A 19213-nucleotide genomic window follows, 5' to 3' on the forward strand; every position below is an offset into this window, starting at 1 on the left:
GTTCTAATGTGTACAGAAAAACCCTACTGGGAGACTAACTCACCAAAATCAAGTGTGCGATCCGAGTCAGTGTAGATTAATCACAACGAAGCCTTAGAACTTGAGGGAAAAAATAAAATTAAAATATTTATAAGCAGCAGTGGAATTTATTGTTTAAGATGCAAAAACAGGTCATGCTCGATGACCAATAATATGGTTAGAGACGGGCATGTAGGGAGTGAGAAATGTGCACTTTCCGAAATTTTGGATTTAAATATAGTTTTAATGTTTATCAATTTAAATTGAAGATGAATAAGATTTTTGTCTCTTTTATTTTTTAAGGTCACATATGTAAGTCTATATTATTTTAAATTTAAATAATATATTTTTTAAAATATTTAATTTTAATTTCACCCTTAAATATAAGAAAAACAAATCAACTTTTAAGAGTCCATAAAAAAGAAAAATAAAATATTCATGCATTTTTTAAAAAGGTATATGTCCTTCATGTATAATATATATTATATAAGAGTTAAATAAGTTATTATTATTATTATTATTATTATTTCAAATTAGGTTCAAATAGTCAAGTCTTGAAAAACCTTCTTCTTGGAGACAAAACCAAGTTCAATAATATATAATGACTTTTCTCCCCTCGTTGAAGTACAAACCGAACAAAACCAATATATTGAATTAAGAAAAGGCAGGAAACATAATTAAGACTATCTAATATCTTTATTCAGATAACTCTCCAACTTATGTTTGGTGTTACATAACAGTTTGGATTATTATTTGTCTACATTATCTCTAACTCTTTTTTTTTTAATTTAATATTAACATAATTCTAAAGGTTTAAACATTGATTCAAGTCTTTGTATAATGTTAAAATTTTTAAGTTTAATCTCTCTATTCTATTTTTGTGATATTGAATGAATGTATTGTTTTTATTTGAAAATCTTGATTTTTATTAATTTTTATTGTCAACTGCTGATCTGATAATTTTATATATTTATTTATCCTTTAATCTTTAAAAATACTATTAATTCAACAACACAATTCTTTAGTCCTACAAGGAACATGGACCAACTTAATTGGGTCAGAGGAGGGCCTGGATTGGAGCCATGTACCAAATGGGTTTGGTCCACTGCAAGGGGAAGGATATTGGATTTGTACCTTGCTTAGCAGGAGAATGATTGATTTTTTTATTTTATAAAAAGCCTCTAATTTTATTAAAAAATACAAAATATCCAGAGTTACAATAAAGATTTACAATTATAATCATAAACTAAAATATAATTATGACATTTTTTATTATCATTGGCAAAAAAATTAGCCACCTAGATCACACAAGGACCAAAGAAGGAAAAGATTAAAAAAAACCTAAACAAAAAGATAAAATAAATTAAAGATACGAACAAATCTATCTGCATCGGCAAATAAACTACAAAAGGGGATGAAGCTACTGAAAGAGCACATGACAAATCGTAAATCAGAGTCGAGCGACGTTAGAAAACTATCCACAAATGCAAGACGCGTATCCAAATCAATATGAGGGTCAAAAGCAGGGAAGATCAACAAGGTAACAAATAAGTACCATTTTTATCAGTTGTGACAATATCAAATCCAATCATGAGAAAAAAGATAAACAAAAACAACAGTCAAATGACCAAAAACTACCAAAAGGTAGAGACAAACGTGTCAAAGTACATAGATAAATATGCCAAAAATGTAAAGATAAATCTATCATAAAAACATATTTATTTTTATTAAAAAATTTAAAAAAACAAAGTAAAAAGATAACCGACGACGGTCAACAACTAGCACGCTGGCTGCAATCATAAAAGAAAAAATTGATTTAATATATAAAAATTAGCATAAATAGTAAAAAAAAACAAAGGGGAAGTATAGTAAAAAAGGGATAAATGAAAAAAAAAGACAAAGATAAAGAAAAAAAAAAAAGGAGATAAAGAAGATAAAGAAAAAAGGGGATAAAGAAAAAAAGTTCCTATTATACGGATCCTATGTCTTCACCTAATAAAGTTACCCCTTTAATGAATAAAATATTAATTGGGTCAATTTCGAGTACGACAACTAATCTTTTATATCCCTCCTCGTCTATAAAATAAACTAGACGATTAACGGTTCCTTCACCTTTAGCAAATTGAGGGGGAGCAATGGGTTAACTAAGAAGAGAAAAACGGACTTACTTTTTGCTTTCACGGTGATAACATTTCTCCTGAAAACAAATCGGTGCAAAGCTGGTTTTCTGTTGAAGAGCAACAACAGTTACGGCTGCAAAGACCAGCTGATGGCGGAGGCCATAGAGTCAGAGTTGGTGATGAATTATAACGTTGTTAGAATCCTGAAGGTTGGAGACAGAGGAGTAGCCGGTAACACGGGGGATCCTAATTATCCGGCTCAACGGAATTGCCCCCGTCGTCAGTATGCTAGTTGTCTTGCCAGAGGACGAGGTACAGTTGAACGTAGGGGAATTTATCACCGTGGCTAAAATCATCATCTCCTTAAGTCATAAAGTTGCCCCTGTGTATTGTTCTGTATCGATCTTTGTATTCTTTTATATGATAAATATATCTTTCCCCAAGCTTCATTTCTGTGTGTATTATATCATCGTTTTTTTATATGATAAAAATATGATGTAATGGAAATTTTCGATGAATAACAAAATGGCAATGAAGAAGTTATTAAAAAATCTAGACAATGATAACATACATTTGGAAGTGGATTGCCCTTTAATCGTGGATAAAACCACGTTCGAACTCCTAACAGCTGTTTATGGCGCTGTCGAACCATTGCTCTAAATGCAGACCACATGGGTTGATGCCTTGATTGAAGGGTAGTTACAAGTGGCCTTGCCCTGTTGCCTAATAGCCCTTTGTCCTCACTTCAACTACTACTTCTACTGCAACTCGCAGAGAGATTATCAGAAAATAGAAGCTTGAATTTGTAGTCCAAAATGTAAAAACAAAATAGCAGCCTATAGGAATATGCTCTTGGAGGGTGTAGGACGTGAAGATTCATAAACTTTCACAATTATGTTATTTGATTTGGTGGGAATTGGATAAGTTTAATTGCAGCTTGCAGGTAGACTGGGAAGAGTATCCACTAGCAGTAGCAAAACACATCACTTCCCTTCAAGCAACTTAAACGATATGCCCTATTTTAGAAACTATCAATGTGACTGCAGGATATAAAGGGATCAGTGCCTTCTATTAACCAAGGCTATGAATATCTTCGGGGCTTATAACATAAATGTTGTAAGTATTGTAAACATACAGTAGAATCTGAGTGATTACTAACTTGCACCGGTCAGGTGAAGGTAGTCATCTCTAAAAAATTTAGATTAGTAAATATTTAATATATATTTTTGTGTATTTTTAATTGATAATCTGTTCTCATTCTTTAAAATTTTATAATTTCATTTCCTTCTACAATTTTAAAAGTTTGCCCCTAACCTAAATTCTCGCATCATCTCTATAAGGAGAACAAATTGAGCTGCACCTTCCAAGGAATAAGAACATTTTCAATCTTTGAATCAAACCAAAGGCTTTGATATATCATTTTAAAAGAATTTTTAAGTTATTAAATATTTTATATAATTTATATTTTAAGTATTAAAATTATATGCAAATATAATTATTATATATTTATAAAATTTTCATAATTAATAAAATAGTTTATTTCGATGCAAAATTTCATTCTTTCTTGTGTATTTATTGATGGAAACAAATGGACAAATTTAGCAAAGGGACTTTTAGACAAACTTGATGAAGATCTTTAGATTAGTACAATATTATGTGACAGCCAGAGTGTTATATTATTAATAAAATATTAAATATATCATGAGCAGAAGAAATATATTAATATTTGCTATCACTTTATGCGTGATTACGAGGTGATATTCTTGTTAGTAAAGATACCGCTTATAACAATCCTGCGAACATGATGACCAAACTATTTCCAACAATCAAGTTTGACTGTTTAAGTATTGCTTGGACTAGGATGGTGTTTATTGCTAGAGATTATTCATCAGAGAGGTGTTACGGAAGAGGTGAAAATTTTGTTTGACGATAAATTGTGTCCAGGTGGAGATCTTTAGAATTGTGATCTAATTTCTTCTTGAATCAAGTCATGAAGTTATAATCAAAACAATAATAAAAGTGTAGGCCCGCGGCACAGAGCAATTTAATCCATTTGTTATTCTAATTCTTCCATTGAATTTTTTTATTAAGAAAGAAAATTCAGTTAGAGTATGATTCTTTCTATCACCAATTTTCAGCCCACCAGGATCAAGGTTTGACTCGGATCCGACCCGGTAAGCTATCGATTTCTCTACCACTATCGATTTCTCTACTACCACCGAATTCTAACTGAACCCACTAATAAAAATACAATAATATCAACTATTTGAATTCAATCATTTTATTTCAAAAAGGAAAAAGGAAAAAGTAAAAGCAAAAGAAAAAGTAAAAGTAAAGAAAAAATTGTAAAATCGAGTTATATAACCCGAACAAAAAATGTAATAGGAGTTTGATTCATCAATAAAAAGCAGAAAAAAGGTTTAAAGATTTTTTTGTATTTTTATTTTATTTTTTTATTAGCTTTCGAAACAAAATATGTAACAAAAAGGAGAGTACCTTACGTTCGGCCAGAGCCTCACTAGCGTTCCGGCGGTCGGTTCGCAAATCCGAATGGTGAGAATGAATGTCTCGAGGATAGGAACAACATATTGAAATTTGAGCCTGATCCAACGATGGACGGTGGATATCCGGGCGGTGGAAGTTGAGAGGTTATCAACTTATTTCGAGGTGTTGGGGGTCGTTTTTCACAAAATCGAGCCTGGATCCATGATCACCGCGTCGAAACGAGTCTCAGTAAAATTGGTGGCCAACGGCCACCGGAGACGAACGACGGTGGTCGGTGAGAGCCCAACAACCGACGAGCGGTTGGAATTCTAGAGAGAGGAGAGACCCTCTCTCTCTAAAAAAAATTAAAAAAAATAGAAAAATGAAATGTTTTAAAAAAGTTTGTATTTATAAAATAATTTCGGGGAAAATCATGTTTTAGGTCCCCAATAATTCCCGTTTTTTTACAAAATGGTCACTGGAAGGGACCAATTTAGTAATATTTCATTTTTTGTTTGGCTTTTAAAAGTTTTGGTATAATTTCAGTTTAATCCCACTTTTAGCGTGTTTGTACACTTTAGTCATGTGTAGTGACCTTTTAATTTTTTCTGAAACTTCGTGGACTGATTTTGAAATTCTGCCTTTTCTGTGCATGTGTTGTTGCTTTTTGGGTTATTATTGTTTTTAGTTCCCAAACTTTGCCGTGTTTATACATTTTGGTCACTGGACCTTTTGTTTCTAATTTATTGCAATTTTAGCATTCTGTTTTGTTTTATTTTAATTTAGTCACTGTTAGTTTTTGATTTAGCTACTGTTATTTTAATTTTTTTCATTTTGGTCACTATTTATTTCCTATTTAACTACTAACTTTTATTTTCTTGCATTTTAGTAATTTTTATTTTATTTTATGCAATTTAGATCCTTAAGTTTTAGGATTTTATATTTAGTCTCATAATCATAGTTTAATCCTTTGACCATTTAGTCCCTAAACTTAATTAAAACTTTAACATTTACATAATTAACTAGGATAAAATAGAGCCTCCATTTTAACTTAAATTTCAAATTAGTCTCTTAACTTAGGGGATAATTCGAAGTGGCTTTCGCTTAAAAAGCTCGAGGGACAATTTCAGTTATTCGACTCAATAATCGATTAAAATCAAATATGATTAATATTATAGCCTACGTTTTTAGATTTAAGCTCGGTTCTTTAATTTTCATAATTTGTCTCCGTAAGTTAGAAAAAACTTTAATTTACTTTTAGTATGATTAGGATAAATAAAATTTTGCTTGATCGCATTGTTTTTATAAATCTAAGGCATTGTTCACTCATTAATAGTATATCTCCCGCGATCATACTCAAGGGGTGACTACTGGTGATTCCCTAAATAAGTCGACATCCTTTTCAAAATCGCATAATGTTTTCAAAAATGAGACAATGTTCGATTATTAGACATAATAACTGATCTCTCGCATTTATGCTCAGGGACGGATACTATCATTCTCAATAAACGAATACCCTTTTCAACTTTACATCTTTAATGATTTGATTAAATACAGGGTGAAATCCCAAGTAACAAAAAGACAAGGTGAGGGGAAACCACGACAACAGCATCTGCAGTAAGAATAAAACCTAATTCATTAAAAATATATGAATGATTGCTCATTTATTTATTTATACCAATTGGATTTTGGTGAATATTTGAATCACAAGCTTCATTTACGAGTATTGTCAATTTTGATTAATTCAATAGTTGGTATACGTCGATTTCAAGCGTCGTGTGATTTTGACTTTTTCTAGTTTCTAAAATTAATTTCCAACATAAAAATTAAGATTTATCTTTACATAAAATTTAGAGTTTTATTATTTGTATTATAAGTTTTGTTAAATTTGATTAATTCAATAGTTGGTTTAAGTCAATTTCAAGCTACGTGTGCTTTTGAATTTCAAGCTATTTGATTATAGTATTTATCTTTATTTAAAATTTAGAGTTTTATTTCAAACTAAAGTGATTATAAAAATAATATATATTTTAAATATTTTTAATTATTTGACATTAAACGCATAATCATCCTACTGTAGTTGTTGGTGCTCGAACCCGTAACTTCTAGAAACATCAATGAGTCCTTTAATCACTGAGGTAAATTGATTTGTGCTATACAAATTGAATCAGTACAAAATTATATAGGAGTATATAATAACCTTGCTGCATTCATTAGCCAAAGACTAGTTACATTTAACTATCCTATATACTTCAATAGACTATACTTTTATAATTGGACATTGATTAAAAATATGAAATATAATTCAGGTAAATTTTTGTAACAAATAATTATCTTTAGAAATAGGTAATAGAATTATGGTTAGATGTTAGTCGACTAATGTAAAGTTATAAATCTTTTTATATTCTTATTTTTGAAATCAGTGAAACTTCTCTCCCTTCACCTGTTTTTATGTTAAGATTTTTATGTAAAATTTCATTTTTATTTTCCGTTATTTTCGTATAATATATAAAAAATTGAAAATTAATTCAAACTTAAATGAATACTTTTTCTTTTATTTGTATATCATCTTTTTGGTAGAAATAGTTAAGAGTAATTATTATTCTTTCTTATTTAAGATTATTAGAACCAATATAGTAAATTTTATCGTTGTATTCAAATAAAAAGAATAAAATTCTCTTTCTGAAATTTCTTTTTCAATAGTTACTAAGACTTTTTTATTAAGGATACGCAACTACTGTCGGCTATATTTACAGCATTTACTAATTTAGCAAACGATTGGAAGCATTAGTTCACTGGAAAATTGCAGTACTTTTTTCCTATTATTTTTCTTGCAAAAATACGACATGAAGATGCTTTCATTCAACACTGATCGACTAGAAATAGTAAAAGGAACACAAGAATAGTCCATTAAAAACTAAAAGAAGCAGAGTGGTGGAGCTTTGAATCACGCCCAAGAACTGCAAATTTTATGAATACGATCATTATTAATACATATTAAACCCAACAGAGATATTATCCAAAGGCTTCAAACCTTAACATATTACGAAGACATATTTCATGGCCTTTCACCTGCCGCAGGAACGGGTGTAAGTCCCGCAATTTTGGGCGTAACAGGGCGGTTGGGGTTCGGAAGGCAGCTATCATAAGGACTACCTCTTCCACAATTTGCAGCCGGCTGACCCGCATTGCCGGTGTTTCTGGTCACACTTCCGCCACCTTGTAGGATCCTACCGAGATGCGAATCCATCAGAAACTCCAACTCGTCGTCGTCAGCGATGATGGAGGTGGTGCTGTTGGTTTCTATTAAACCAGCTCTGGAAAGATTCATCGAATTGTAGCATACCAGCACTAAAATTGCAAGTGAAAGACATTTTTGCTTCATTTTGACTATATTCTCTTTCAGATGTGTGCGCAACTCAAGTACGCCCTTTTAAGGTGGTGGGATTTGATTGTAGGTGAAATAAGACTGGTTCTTCGTACTGTTCATGCAAATTGCAATTGAACCAAAAATGTCAACCGTTTGCTACCTTTCATTGCAGGCAGGTAGAACGTTACATCATGGTTTTAAAATAACGAAGCACGTCCTTCTCATTGCGTACATGCTCTACATTTTTAACTAGAAATAAGGATGAATGTATTTTTAAATCATTTAATTAAAATTAAAATTAGTTGAGAGAATATACTAAACAGGGATGAAAGTAGGTATTTTTACGTTCTTAAATTTTGATGAAGTGATATAATTTTATCGGTGTTCAAGATTTTAATTTTTTTTTGGATCGTTATAATTTAAATTATTCACATATATTATTTATGGTATTTATGATGTATTTCAATATGTGTTTATTTTAAATTCATCTATATCTAAAAGTATATTTACTGATTTATTTTTTTTCTAGAAAAAAAAACGACACGGGTATGCATGTAAAGAACAGAACGTTCTGTGAATCGTTCGACGAAAAGTTTGTTTATGTTCGTTTATTTATTAAATGAACGAACAAGAAAAAGATTTTATGTTCATTTAATTAAATGAACTAACATAAGGGCTTGTTTGTTCATTTACCTTCTTGAACGTTCGGTATCGTTCATTTATGTTCTTTTGTTTATATTTTTTCGTTTATATTCAGTCCAATGACTCATTTAAAATATTAAAACCTAATAAATTTTAACCTTAAACTCATTAATATTTTATATCTCAATTAATTATAAACCAAAATAAAAAATACTCAAATCAATTAAATAAGATATAAATCCTAAAATTATGTAGAAAGAAAAAAAGTCTTCTCAAATATAAACCCAATTAATTTTATATTCACTCGTTTGTGTTCGTATACGTTCGTTCGTTTTTATTCGTTTATCATTTTAACAAACGAACACGAATAAGCTAAATTTCTCAATGAAAGAACACGAACAAGAAATTTCGTTCGTTTAGTTATTCATATTCATTTTTTTCCGATTAAAGTTAAATAAACGAATATGAACATACATTCATTCATATTCGTTCTGTTCATTTATAGTCCCAGACACATGTTTTCACCCAAATGTAAGTATTTTACAAGTAAAATCAGTAAACAAAGTCCATAAAAAAAACAAGTAGCCCAAGAAATAAAAAAGCATAAATAAAAGATCCAAAAAAATGGACTAGCTAAATCAATCCATACGGAAGAGCTAAGAAAAGACATACAATCTTTATTTAGTTTACAATACGTAAGCAGTAGCTAAAGAGATCCATATAGAGTCCGGACAATCCTACTTGCATTCACGATTTTTATTGTTATCTTTGTAAATTGTCTTACAGTGTTCTGCCTTTTTGGGATCATCCGGGTTCGAGACCAGTATTTTGAAAATCAGATCAGACTGATCGGTTTAATCGAGAACTGTTGTATAGTTCGGTTCAATCTACACCGGTTGAATCGTTACTAGTGAACCGCTCGGAACCGCTGAACCGTTCAAACAGGACCGACTGAAAACTGGAAAAACCGCCAATTTTGTTTTTTTAAGAAAGAAATTAAACCAAACGACGTCGTTTGTTAAACGAGCCAAGTCGAACTCGAGTATTGCTGAGCTCGACTCGAACTTGAAAACTTTAAAAGTAAGCTCAACTCGACTCAAACTCACGAGCTAAAAATTATCAAGTTCAACTCGAACTCGAAATATAATATTGAAACTTGAACTCAAAAAAAATTTAGAAGCTCGATTGAAGCCTAAAATTTGAGCTTGATTGAAGTGAAAGAATAGATCACTCAATGCTCACCAAAAGGCTCCATGATTTTGAATGCTAAATTACCTCTATTATTTATATAAGTTAGTTGGGATGCTCTTCTATGTTTCTTAACCATGTGAGATTGTTTTGTTCTTATATTTTTATTCTTTAGACTTTTGGGATGCTCTTCTATGTTTCTTAGCCACGTGAGATTGTTTTTTTAAAAAAAAAATTAAACCAAACAATATCATTTTATTATGATTTTTTAACTCCAAATTTATTTTTTTAATTATAGTTATATAATTATATTTATTATTTAATATATTTTACCTTAAATATTATGTTGTAATTAATTTAAATCATTTTGTTTCACTTGATTTTATGGTTTTTAACTTATATATATTATGACTTACTTTGAATATGACTTATAACATAAAATTTTTTTTTATTAAATATTTTTATTATTTTTATTTAATTTTTTAAATAATTATGACGTCGTCCGATTCTTCCGATCGATCAAACCTATTAAACTAGTGAACCGGTAACATGACCGGTTCGTTAACCGGTCCGGTTCTGAAAATCATGTTCAGGACGAAGGATTATAAGGCTGACCTGGTCTATTACATTTATCATTTGGAGTAGCTTTCCGGAACTTGGAAATTTCCGACACTCTTAGTCTAGTACCAGAAGGGACTTTCAGGCTTGTCTCCGGATCGGTAAGAACGACAAGATTCGCATCGTCCACGCCGACCGGGCATTCCTCCAAGCCGACCGGGCATTTCCTCCAAGCCGAAGGCAATGCGCTGAAAAACCGAGCTGTTGTTGATCTTTGTAGCCGAAAATGCTGAAACTTCGTAACTGAACAAAAGAATGACCATGGCCATCATTGCCCAAATTGCTATACATGATCGGAGACCGCCTCCGGCCTTCACATTGTTTCCCATGTTTAATTTCTTCTCTCTTCTCACTAGTTTTCGAACTTGATAAGAAAAACAAATTTTATGGTTCTTATGGCATTCTAAGAGGATCGGATTGGGTTCCACGACTAAAAAGGATGAGACATCAAATAAAAGCAAAAGAACAATTAATGTGGGTTACTTGATGATTCCATAATTCACTACAGTCACATGCCTTACAACTATCTTCTTATATTGATTTATTTTAAAGAAAATATTATATATTTATGTCTAGCTCTAATTATTTTTTACGTATGTATAAAAAATTAGCATAATATTAAAATTAGCCCTTAATTAATATTTATTAAAATTGTTATTTTAGTATTTATTTATTTATTTATTTATTGAATATTTTGACTCTTAACATTTAATTGTTCATTTCTCCGATATAATTTTTTTCTCACAAGTTCTAATTTATTTTATATTTTATGCTTTGTCACAATAATTCAATCTTTGACTTTAAATTTATTTAAATTGAAATGGTCAAATTATAATTTTAGTCCCTTAACTATATTTAAATTTAATATTTAATCTATGTGTCTTAATTTCAATTTTAAAATTTGAGAAGAGTGATTAATAATATAATTTGACATTCAAGAATCAAACTATGTAATCGATAAAAACTTGATTTAATTCGACTTAACGGAACGCAACGAGCAAGCATATTCTAGTGTATTATATCTATATTTTATATGATAAAATTAGTAAGCCAGATATTGTTAGACTCGAATCCATCTGAAACTAAAAGCATAATCGTAAAATTTACATTGTTTATTCCCTGGTTAACCCTAGTAGTAATGGGGCATGCATATTGAACTGGAACAAAGGAAGCTAGGCAGGGGGGGGGAGAGAAATCATTTGGCATGCCTTAGCTAGGGAGGCTTAGGACATCCTCGCTTATTTATGGAGCACGTATCATGCTTAGGCCCGGGATTCGGATGAGGAAGGCAGCTTTGATAGGGTGTTCCTCTACCGCACTTGCTCACAGCGGCTTCTTCGGCTATGAGAGCACCGGAAGCGACGTAGGATTCGCCTTCATCGGCGAGCATCCTTACGATGCTGGAGCTGTTTAAGAACTCAAACTCTGTGTTATCGGCGATGGTAGTTACGTTTAGAGGCCTTGGGAGTACTGTTTCAGCTCCGAAACACTTTTCGATTCCGACGGGATTGTAATATTGAGCAGAATCATGAAGGAAGTCAACATGAATCCGAGAGAAAAACCTTTCCTAATTGGATTTTCCATGTCTCTTTTCTTGATCTATAATACCCTATTTCTTTAATGTCAATTCTGCGATTTATAAGAAAAATTTAGAGGTCGGTGTTGGTGGAGTTAGTGTGGATATATAGATGAACAATGAAGTTTTCTGGGACGCCACTATCTCAATTGCTTTCCACGTCCCAAGTTCAACCAATTTTATTTATTTAATTTTCATCCTTAAATTAAAATCGAAAGATATATATGATTTAACGTTGTCTCGAATGTTACACCATTAATAATATAGAGTTAATATTAGATAAATAGTGATGCCAAATTTGAGGGGCAAATGGTGAATGAAATGCTTGAATGGGACATAATTGGAAAGAAGGGGATTGATTAAATATTGGGAAGACTAACAATAATAATTTCTTATGGGATAAATATAATTTTTTTAATAAGTTAAAGTGATTATAAAATAATATATATTTTAAATACTCTTAATCATCCTATAGTGGTTGTTGGTGTTCGAACCCGTAACTTCTAAAAATATCAATAATTTCTTTAACTGCTGGGTAAATTGATTCGTACAATACAAATTGAATCCGTACAAAATTATATTGGAGTATATAGTAACCTTGCTGCATTCATGGCCAAAGACTAGTTACATTTAACTATCCTATATACTTCAATAGACAATACTTTTATAATTGGACATTGATTAAAAGAATGAAATATAATTCAGGTAAATTTTTTGTAATAAAATAATTATCTTTAGAAATAGGTAATAAAATTATGGTTAGATGTCAGTCCACTACGGGTAAAAGTTATAAATCTTTTTATATTTTTATTTTTGAAATCAGTGAAACTTCTCTCATATTGTTTTTTTTTTAGAGAAAATAACCTCAGTGACAAAAAATGCCTTATAATATACGAATTTAACCAATTTTTTGTGGATTTGCCAAAATGACCAACAAATTCGCAACGCGAATATGTAAATCGCATTGCGATTTTCCAAATTCGCAACGCGAAAGTCAAATTTGCAACTGAATTTCAAATTCGCAACGCGAATTTAATTTCGTAACAGGTTTTAGTTTCGCAACACAAATGTTTTGGGTATATAACAACGCAGCAGCAGCAACTCATAACCTAAATCCCTAAATCGCAACTCATTCCATCTCCATCTATCACTCTCTCCGGCGACATCCGTTCCTATATCCAATGACATCCTTCCCCATCTCTATTTTTTTACATAATTTTATTTCTATATAATTTTTCAATGATTTCTCTCCAAATTATCAACTATCAACTTAATAAAGGTATGTTTTTCTAAGTTAGTGATGATATCTAGTTTATAGCTCGTTTGTTTAGTAAATTAATTTACAATTTTTAGAATGAAATCATCTAATGTTGATCATGTTTGGATAGATTTGTGTTTTGGAGGGTCATGGGAGAATGTTCATGGTGTTTTACAATATGTGCCTTTACTCATGAATCTTCAACTAAAACTGTCATTAAAAAAGTTAACTTATGAAACTCTAATGTTACGTGTTGCAAAGAAATTGAATTTAGAGCCTCTAAGTGGATTTAGGCTATCTTATCTGAGAAAATGTAAAGTTTATTTGTTAACCGACAATGAAGATGTTGAATGATTCATTGCTTACATTAGTGTTTCGCAAGAAGATGATGTTACATTGTATGTTGTTGAACCTAGAAGTAGTGAAGTTGGGTCAGTAGCGGGTAGTAATTAACTAAGTTCTTCAACCCAAAATGTAATGGTTCCACCACAATTTCATCACCAAGCAAATTTTGTTTCACCAAATTTCCATACCAACACAATATCAAACACAATCTCAAAACCCACAACCTTTTCCTAATCCAAATCCCAATCAACTTTCAGCACCAAATTCCGGTTTTCGTATTGACCAGTTAGACGATTATGAGCCAACATAAAAAATTGTGAGTACTAGTTAGTATTCGAAATTTGATCTTGGTCAATACCCGGACTTTGATCTTGGTCAATACTCGGATTTTGATGATGTGATGGAAGAAGAAACAGACCCTGCATGTAATGATTTGATATTGGTCAATACCCGAATTTTGATGATGAAACAGCCGTTGCCGAGGAAGATGTTGTGATGATAATGAGGAGGAAGTTATGACTGTGAATGAATATTGACCATCAATTCTGTAATTCATATAACCCTAAAGAAGAAAAAGAAGAAGAAGAAGTCCCCGAAGAAAAGAAAAAGAAGAAAATGCCACGGGAGTATAACTGGAATATGCCAGAATTACTTCAGATACCGGAAGAAGAGTTGGTAAAGATAGCAGTTGATTGTTACACAAAAATTATTCGTATCAAGAAAGATGATTGTTTGATACAAGGAAGACTTGAAGATAACTTTGTATACGAAATGTGTGGAAGATGGCTATCAACTAAGAGTTAACAAATCAAGCAAAGATCGTTTCGAAACAAGGTGTATGATTGACAAAAACTGTACGTGGCGTATGATTGTAAGAGGATAAAAGATTACAAATGTTTCAAGTTAGGACTTTTATTGATAAACATACATGTTCAAGAACCCAAGTTTTTCCTCACCATAGACAGGCAAACAAAAAGGTGTTGAGTGGTTTTCTGGCTGAGTTAATGTTTTTGAATGGAAGGGTATATCGGGGACATGAAATTATGACTGACATGAATGCTCGGTTCAAGATTAGTATCTCATATTCTCAAGCTTGGAGAGCCAAATGTTATGCCTTGGAATTGTTGAGGGGTCGCTAGAAGCATCGTTTGCCCAACTGTCGGCTTATTGTCATAATTTAAATCTAAAAAATCATGGGTCAGTAACTCATATCAAAACAGATAGAGATGGACGCTTTGAGTTGTTGTTTATCGCCATTGGTGCTGTGGTTAGTAAATAATTATAATTTTGTTGACTCATTTTTGTTAGTTACATGCATTTCACATTTAAATGATTATATTTCTTGTGTATATGATTTTGTAGATTCGTTCATTTATTACTTGCATGCGCCCATTTATTATAGTTGATGGAGCACATTTGAAAGGTCGATACCTTGGAGTAAACTTATTAGCAGTAGCTATGGATGCTAACAATGGGATACTGCCAATAGCTTACGGGTTGGCAAATCTGAAACCTCTGATTCATAGACATGGTTTATGGGGCATCTTAGGAATTGTATAGGTCCTATTAGCAATCTGACAAGCATATCCGATAGGGCAAACTCAATTGACAACGCTGTTAGAAGGTGTTTTCCAGATGCTTTTCATGGACTTTGTGGTATTCATTTGTACAGAAATCTAAAATCAAGGTCTGCTGGTATAAAAAATCACAAATGGACATACTGGAAGGCTGTAAAAGCTTATCGGGAAGTGGATTTTAATAAGCATATAAATTGTTTAAGACGTGTTTTGCCTCAATGTGCTCAAACACTAGAAGATGTCGGGTTTGAAAGATGGTCAAGAGTACATCAACTTGGAGCAAGATATGGTTTCATGACGTCTAATAGTGCAGATTCAATCAACACTCTAAGTCGTCATTCCCGTAAATTACCCATTACTATGTTAATGGAGTTTTTTCGAGCCTCTATTCAACAGTGGTACTACAAGAAAAGAAACCATGCAGATATTATTTCTTTAAATTCGTAACTTATCATATATTTTACTAAGTATTATTTATTTAAATTTACAGGAACATTGGAACGTCGTGTTACACCATGGACTGAAAAAAAGATAACGAAACGTGTTGTGAAGTCAACGTCCTGGAGAGTTGAACCATGTTCAAACACTTTGTTTGAAGTATTGGATAATAACTTAAATGAGCTTGTCGATCTAAATGCAAAGACGTGTAGTTGTAAGAAATGGAAAACATCTGGTTATCCGTGTGGCCATGTTATAAAAGTTGCTCTTCATCTAAACCAAGATGATTCAAGTGCATACGCTATGGATTGCTACACTACAGAAGTATATCGACAAACTTATGCCGAGATTGTCTACCCATGTCCACATCCTTCTGAGTGGGACATACCAGATGACTTACAAATAGTTTTGCCACCAGTCATGGACAGCAGGCTACCTGGCCGACCAAAAAATCACGATCGTATACTGTCTAAGGGTGAATAGAAGAGGATATCGACATGTAGTCGGAGCAAGGAAAGTGGTCATACAAGGTTGACTTGTGGATCACCAGTGCCATCACATAATCTTTTCTTCTTCTAAAAAATGGATCATCATCAAAATCCAAAGCTCATATGGTGCCAAGCAAAAGGAAATCAAAATCGCAATCAAAATACCAATCATAAACGGCTTCACCTTTGGGACTTATTAACTTAGGTGATTTTTAAATGCAAACGTTGTATTATGTGTGAATGCATACATTTCAGTTAGACATTCATTAGTAACTTGAGTTTGAACATTGCTATGATCTGTTCAGTTGTTATCATGTTGGGATTTTCTTTGTGTTGATTGCTTGGATAGTTGTTCTCTTGCTTCTTCAAGTGTCCTTAGTATTTATAGCTTGGAATGTGTTTGATGTTGTATATACCTTGATGTTGTATGTTGCGATCAACGCGAAAGTCAAATTCGCAACGCAAAATAAGCGTTGCGAATTTACCTTTCGCGTTGCGAATTTACCTTCAACATGTCTTTTTTACCTTCAACATAATGAAGATTGAAAATTAAACAACAAATCAATTAAACATTGTTGTGGGTACATTATTTGAACATTGATATGGGTACATTATTTGGAAAAATAATGTTATGGACTTCGTTAGAAATAATCCTTTTTATCGGATTAATTTCGTTTTGTGGGTACAATATTTGAACATTGTTATGTATAAATTGTTATGTATGTATGTTTGATTTGATTATATTGTATGTATATTTCATTCAGATGAGATGGGTTGTGTATAACAAAACAATCTATCTCTTCCATGTGAGTACTTATTTCAACCATGTGACAAGTGTGACAACCCCATCAACTCACAACTCAGCTTTGAACTCAATCAATATTGTATTTTATCTTGATGGTTCATAAAGCATGTTACTTGAACAATATGAATCAATTATGCAATTTCTATGTTCAATTTAACACTTCATTTCAAATTCATTTATATGTAATTGGAGTTTGAATTTAAATTTCAATTTGAGTTTGAATTTCAATATAAATTTCGGCTCCACTATAAATATTAACCCAAGCCAATATGCATGTTATCGTTGATTATTCCTAATTTCCATTGTTTTTTTCAACTTTAAACGCGAGGGAAATCCCGACCATCGTATTTTTTGGTCAACTTTAAAGCGTCAGAAACGTTTCGGGCGTATGATCTGGGTGGTATACGAGAAATACAACAAATGGCAACTAAAAATCCCGATAATTGAGGGCTACAACTTGTAATAATAAAAAAAATAATAAGTCCGAAATGCTTCTGAGTACTACCCAAATCATAAGTCCGAAATGCTTCCGATGCTCATCAAAATCCAAAGCTCATATGGTGCCAAGCAAAAGGAAATCAAAATCTACAACTTGAGTTTGAACATTGATATGATCTGTTCAGTTGTTATCATGTTGGGATTTTCTCTTGTGTTTGATTTTTTGGATAGTTGTTCTCTTGATTCTTCAAGTGTCCTTAGCTTGTATTTATAGCTTGGAATGTGTTTGATGTTGTACATACCTTGATGTTGTATGTTGCGATCAACGCGAAAGTAAAATTCGCAACGCGAAATAAGCGTTGTGATAGTCAAATTTGCAACGCGAAAGTCAAATTCTTAAACCGAAAATCGCGTTGCGAATTTGACTATCGCAACGCTTATTTCGCATTGCGAATTTGACTTTCACGTTGCGAATTTGTACCTTCAACAAGTCTTTTTGCCTTCAAACATAATGCAGATTGAATTTTTTAGAAACAACAAATCAACTTTTACAAATCAATTAAACAAGCAAAAAAACAATTCTTATTTACAAATCAACTTTTACAAATCAATTAATCAAAAAATAATCTTATTTCCTCATCAATTAAACAAATCAACTTTCAATGTAAAATTCAATTAAACAAAGAAAAAAGTGTACCCCAGACTGTTGTTTATGCATAAATACATTGCACGCAGCTCACTTCAGGATTAACCTGCAGAAACCAAACATTTGTTCAAACAACATTTTCTACACATCTAAAACCAACAAACAACAAATTACTGAATTCTAGGTATTTAACCAAATATTTCAAACCAATTAAAGAGTATATATGTTAACAATACTTGCTCAAACTTACCAATTGTTTATATACAACTTTCAGCACGCAGATGTAGGTAGCCAGCGTCTCGTATATATCGATCTGACCATATAATGCCAAAACCACAAGCCTACTGCAGCTCTATCTCTATCTTTGGGAGGTAGATATTATATACCTGTCGTCAAACGTTCCAAGCACAAGCATACGAGAGGACCACAATCCCATTTGGCTCCCTGTATTTGTTGTGGCGCAGTCTCGTCTCTGATCATTGTAATTTTGAACTTCTTTGGCTTCTTGATTCCAGATTTTGTCCAATAATCAATCGCATTCAAGTATTTAGCCAAATGATCGCTCCATCTCTTTGTAATAATATCTCTCAAATCAGACAATGGTATGTAATTCAACATGCTGTCATATACCATTGTCTTCAGGGATAGGAGCTGAAGCTCGACGAGAAGCCAATGACGATGTTCCAAAACAGGGATAAACATCTACAATCATAAATAATTGCGCACATCAAATAAAATTTATGAAAACCTTTAAAATATTCAAAAAATAAATACTAACCTTATCGACCTCCCACCATGCAGGATAAAGTTTAGCTTTTCCATTAGCCAACTTATGAAGCATCTCTCTGATCCTTCAAGTGAGTTGCGTGAAAAGACGTCGGCATAATAGTCCATCGAGTACCTCGTTTCTTCAATTTCCTTATTATTAGAAGACGTGACACCCATGCATCAATATGATGTTTTATAAAATAAATAAATAAATATATTAGTGAATTTATTAATAATTTAAAAAAATTAATCAAAATGCAATATAAAAGAATATAATACTTACCCCCCTTCGAGGTAGCCATTATCTTCAACACCTAATAAAATACCCCACCAAGACCGATCAAGAAACAAATGAATAGCATTGTCGATTTGGCATAGGTCAGAATAACACCCCTTGCTCTGCTCATGTAGATAAAAATCAACTGCGGTCTTAG

Source organism: Hibiscus syriacus, unplaced genomic scaffold (assembly GCF_006381635.1).
Source record: "Hibiscus syriacus cultivar Baekdansim isolate YM2019G1 unplaced genomic scaffold, ASM638163v2 tig00111105_pilon, whole genome shotgun sequence".
Lineage (NCBI taxonomy): Eukaryota > Viridiplantae > Streptophyta > Magnoliopsida > Malvales > Malvaceae > Hibiscus > Hibiscus syriacus.